We start from the raw sequence: 6,000 nt of genomic DNA on the forward strand, positions 1-6,000 counted from the left end.
GTGTAATATGTTTAAAGAAACGAAAAAGGCAGAAACGAAATGAAAAAGGCAGAAACCGGACAGCCTCCTGGGATTTCTTATTTAAGCATATATCCTCTTCTGGATGCATGCATCCCACTCCGGCTAGCGGATGTTACATCTTGTCATTAAAAGAAGAAAGTACTACTTACAGGTCAGTGTCGCAATTTAGTCAACATATTACATTTTTAAATGTCTGGAAAAGTTATTTTAAACAAGATAACTCGGAATATACATCTTTTGCTTCTTTATAAATGTATATGTAACAGACAATTTTGTGGATTATTGCATGTATAGTGTACTATATTATGCTGAGGGAAAATGGTCTTTTGGGCAAAGCACTAGATTGAGACTGGATACCTGAATTCCTAGATCTGTCACAGACATCCTGCTGTGACCTTGGGGGAAGTCATAATTAGTTTCTGCATCTCAATTATTTGCCTATAATATAGGCATCGTGTTCCCTCCCTCCGTCTTGTCTGTTTAGATTGCAATCTCTTCAGGGCAGGAATTTTCTCTTACAGTGCCTGTCACTATGGGGGCACTGATCTCAGACTGTAGGCATTAACATAGTATGATTATACTCAGCTTGAGGGAAGTGAATGATGCTAGGTATTTTACCCTTGCAATCTTTCATACACGTCCTGGTCATGACATGAAATAGGGATTACAGTCAATCCACACTTTATTATCCTCCAGTTAGTTATACTTCTGTGGAGTCAAACTTTATTTTTCTTTGCACTAGATCAGAACACAAGCATTACACACAGTCCTGTGTACAACTCATCGGTTTACTTCTCATAATCTCCTTCAAGAACATAGCATTCTGCAGTGCATGTTGCCTCTTGTTCTCCCTCCCAGTGGGTGCAGACCCTCAGAGTCTCTCTGCCCCATAATAAACTCTTGCCATTGCTGATCCAAGAGCTTTTTCCTCTGTAGCTCCTGCCACCTGGGCCAGCCTTGCTATATGTAATATCTTCAGTTATCTTTGAGCCGTTTTCACATCTTGGAGGAAAACATCTTTTTTATTTCTTGCCTCTAACTCTTACATTTTCCTTTTTTTTTTTTCTAATATTTATAGGTTTCAGAGTAGCAGCCGTGTTAGTCCATATTCGCAAAAAGAAAAGGAGTACTTGTAGCACCTTAGAGACTAACAAATTTGTTAGTCTCTAAGGTGCCACAAATACTCCTTCTAATATTTATAGCTCTCTACAACTAACCAGTACAGGGAATGTCCTTACCCAGTATGGTTTCAGACTCTACCATGGCCTCAGTTTCTCCTTCCTGAGTTAAGACACTTCACCCTACAGGTGTTCTTAATATCATTCCCTTTTTGGGCATGGTTTATTACTATACAATACTGAAAGCCTTCTGGCCCTCTTCCCTGGGGATCAGTCTGCCTTTTCAGTTTATAAATGGGCTTCAATAACAATATTCAGTTTATAAAAGGGCCTCTTGGCTCAAAAGCATTCCAGTCCTTTATCAGGGCATCCTCTTCCATAGAGCCCACCCTCCAGGCTCACAGTCCTCCTCACTGGAGTTTATCCATAGCCCTGTTCTCTCAAACTCCAGCATTCCTAGCTGGCTCCTGCTTCTGGCAGGATACATTTTCCCAGACCTGCCACCTGGGTGCTAAAGAGAATCTCTTTGATCCCTCACTCAGGCTACTCTTTCTATTTCCCAGCAGGCCTGGTTCTTCGTCACATACTCTCACCATCTGACTCTAGTGTCATTCCTACCACTTGGGGAGGTAGGCTAAGCCTGAAACAAGGGAGGCTGAGCCCTGCCCCCAGGCCCCTTAAAAGCCCAGGTCACCCTGTGACACTTCCAGTCACTTACACTACAGGAAATATGCTACACAAAACCTGATTGTATTGTATTTTTTGCCTCCCACATCTCCTTCCATCTCAGCATGTGACCAGGGAGTTTTGGCTAACAGCTTACTGATTTTCTAATTAGAGAAGCAGCACCTTCCAAAACAGAAGTAACAATGGTATACAAGAGTGAAGCAACAAGGAAAGTAAAAATTTAGCACTTACCTGCTCTTCTCAGACTATTAGGCAAACACTTGACACTCACAGATCCTTGGAAAAAGTTTTCAACATAGAAGGGCCTGAGCACAAATTTATTATTTAACTCATGATGGAGGTTCTCATTGAAACATGTGCAGAGTTGAGTAAGTTATGACGGAAAAAGAAGCATGTAATGCACACATGATGCCAGAATAGAAATGCCCGCCCCCTTTGGAAATCAGAGGACCAAGAGTTGCAGCGCAGAGATGCGTACAGATGGAGGGCTAGACTGTGCTGTTTAAGACACTGTACTGAGTAAGGGGTGGTATGATATTGCACTACCACGGGGGGCAGGGAAGCAGCAGAAGGCTTGGTGCTTCAAGAGATGCAGTGCCTGGCAGTTCTCCCCTGTTGTGCTGGGTCAATAGAAGGCAAGGGAGGAATTTATGACTTATCTTTATGGAGTACAATATATTCCCTCCTGCTCCATGTGGCAAGCTAGCTATGGTTGGAGAGCATCTCTAGTACAGCACCTACTGTCCCTCCTCCCTATTACGCCACGTGCCCAGAGCAGTGATCTGGGGAACCCTGACACAAGCTGTGGGATGAACCCTTGTTCCTTTCTGTGCCCCCACATGGGTGCATAGGACCAGGGCACAACCTGGCCCCAGATGACTAGCACTGTGACCATGACCTTAACACTGGCCATTTCACCATTTTGCAGAAACATAGGTGCTGGAACTAGCGGTGCTGGGGGTGCTGCTGCACCCTCTGGCTTGAAGTGGTGTCCATCCTATACAGGGTTTACAGTTTGGTTCAATAGCTCCCAGCACCCCCACTCTACAAGCACCGCTTAGAAATGTACAACTCAAAAAAATAGATAACAGGGGTGGAAGAAAGGGCTGGATATTCCAGTATGGATAATACATGCATGCGAGGAAGCTGCAGCGTGACTACAATGTAGAGCAAAAAAGTCCCTTTGACTGGTGGGTTTTGCAGTTTAATTTACACATCAACAAATTATATGGGTTTCATATGTCTTTTTACTGGCCTTTTAAATAAAAAAAAAAGTTACTATAGTAACATTTACATCACAGTTTGTATTTACGGTGCCTCCAAGATACAGAAAACCAACCTGACATGTGAACCTTTGTATTTCACAGTTTTTAAAGGCAAACCTATTATCCAAAAAACTGACATTTTTGTCCTTAAGGTTTTTACTACTCGATTACAATTTAAGATACATTTGGGCTACTTTTATTTTAAATGACTAACCTTAGAGCAGTGGCTCTCAACCACAGGTACACACATACCCTTGGGGATACACAGAGGTCTTCCAGGGGGTACATCAACTCATCTAGATATTTGCCTAGTTTTACAATAGGCTACATAAGAATGGCCACACTGGGTCAGACCAAAGGTCCATCTAGCCCAGTATCCTGTCTTCTGACAGCGGCCAATGCCAGGTGCCCCAGAGGGAATGAAAAGAACAGGTAATTATCAAGTGATCCATCTTCTGTCGCTCATCCCAGCTTCCAGCAAACAGAGGCTAGGAACACCATCCCTGCCCAGCCTGGCTAATAGCCATTGATTGATCTATCCTCCATGAACTTATTTAGTTCTTTCTTGAACCCTGTTATAGTCTTGGACTTCACAATATCCTATGGCAAGAAGTTCCACAGACTGCCTGTGCATTGTGTGGAAAAAATATTCTTTTGGTTTGTTTCAAACCTGCTGCCTATTAATTTTATTTGGTGACCCCTAGTTCTAGGGGCGGCAGGTTTGTATATTTTTGGTGGTGCCCAGAACGCCCCCCAACACCTGCCTAAGGCTCCGGGAGGGAGTTTGGGTGCAGGCTCTGGGCTGGGGCAGGGGGTCAGGTGAAGGAGGAGGTGTAGGGTGCAGGCTCTGAAAGGGAGTTTGCGTGCAGGAGGGGTGAGGGGTCAGGCTCTGGGAAGGAGTTTGGGTGCAGGTTCTTGGCTGGGGCAGGGGGTTGGGGTGCAGGAAATGGGGCAGACTCTGGGAGGGGGTGTAGGGGGCAGGCTCTGGGCTGGGGCAGGGAGTTGGGGTGCGGGAGAGGGTGCGGCGCTTACCTCAGGTAGCTCCTGAAAGCAATCCGCACACCTCTCTGGCAGCGTCTCCTAGACAGGGGCGTCGGGTTTCTGCGCACCGCTGCCTGCAGGCACCGCCCCTGCAGCTCCCATTAGCCGCAGTTCCTGGCCAATGGGAGCTGCAGAGTCAGCGCTTGGGGCAGGGGCAGCACACAGACACACTCCCTCCCAGGGCCATAGGGACGTGCTGGCCACTTCCGGCAGTAGCACAGAGCGAGGGTGGGCAGGAAGCTGCCTTAGCCTTGTTTTGCTACCGGTGGTGGCAGTATCTGGGGGGCCCCCCCCAAGCCCTTTTAAATTGCCCAGGGGGGCAGCAGGCAGGGCTGGGAGACGCTTCAAACAGTTTAGTTCTAACTTTGGTTTTCTCTTGGGGGAAGCATGTTAAAATGATGACTAGTATTCCTTTGGGAGAATAGACTCTCTCGCTGCCTGTTCCATTGCAGTAGCAACATAGGATGACTTGTAAGCGATCTCTGCGCTTCCTGGTCCACACTGTCCCTTTTGCTACCTCTATATTCCTTCACCCTTACTCTTACGAATACTTTTGCATTTTCAGTTTCCTGCATCAGTCCATTATAGTCACATTGCCAGACACCTGTCAGTCTGCGTCATCATTGTTGTGCTCAATACTACAAAGAGCAGCACATCCTGTCACCCTTGCTTAACTGTTGTGTAGTGTTGCTTTTGCAGATCCTTGGCCATCTGTCTATCTGTCTGCCATCCTTTGGCATCCCTATTTAGGGCTGGAAAGATATAGCCTACTTTGTTTAAGTCATAATGTGAACGCAAGTTTGGATGATACCATGATCCGATTTATCCTTGTTCTAACTTCATGGAAACTGATGGGGTTAGATGGCAGAAGATGTCACTAACTATTCAGATCCACACCCACATCTGGATCCAAACAGAAAAGGAATCTAAAATCCCAATTCCCATTGCTTGTTTCTAATGATGCACTTGGCCAGTTTCTGAAGGGCTTTCCCCTAATGCTTCCCTTTCTGTTTGGAGACCAATGTATGAGTCACATGCCACATATTGATTTCTAAGCTACAGCAACAGAATAAGGTAATTCAAGACTTTCCTGTTTTGTACAAATGTGCTCAACACTTAATAGGCCATGTGTGCTCCCTATAGTGGTCCATTCTGAACAGAAGAAGGGGCCTTGAGTTAAAAAAGAAACGGGAGAGGAATATTGGGGGAGAGGGGAAGAAGAGGAATATAGAACAAATATGATGTAGTTTTATATGATGGGGGGGGAAAAAAATTACTGGTGTTTTAGCCAGGCTTCTTGATTCCAGTAAAAACGCCTCTAGATCATGCACTTACCTGCCTTGAATTAGCTATTGGACAACATAAGAGAGCAGAGGCAGATAATTGAATGAGTGAAGATAAGCAGCATTAGTAACTCCAGACAGAACAGTCTCCAATGGACTAGTTGGTTTTTCCCTCCCATTTTCCTTCTTGATGTATGCTTTATTCAGACTGTAGTGAAAATGTGCATGAATGGTTCACTGGCACAGAAGGAACATTGCTAGTCACATAAAGTTCCTTTTAGCTGATGCTGTAATTAAGTCAAAAGTAAAATTTGCTCATGAGTTTAAAAGGAAAAAGTATTGTCAAATCTATTAGCCATATAATCCTCTACTGGAATAAGCTTGAGGTTCAACAATATGCACCTGTCAAGGTTCCTTCCCCACTCTGAACTCTAGGGTACAGATGTGGGGACCTGCCTGAAAGACCCCCTAAGCTTATTCTTACCAGCTTAGGTTTAAAAACTTTGCCTTGTCCTTGAATAGTATGCTGCCACCACCAAGCGTTTTAAACAAAGAACAAGGAAAGAGACCACTTGGAGATGTCTT

Source organism: Dermochelys coriacea, chromosome 8, assembly GCF_009764565.3.
Source record: "Dermochelys coriacea isolate rDerCor1 chromosome 8, rDerCor1.pri.v4, whole genome shotgun sequence".
Classification (NCBI taxonomy): Eukaryota; Metazoa; Chordata; order Testudines; family Dermochelyidae; genus Dermochelys; species Dermochelys coriacea.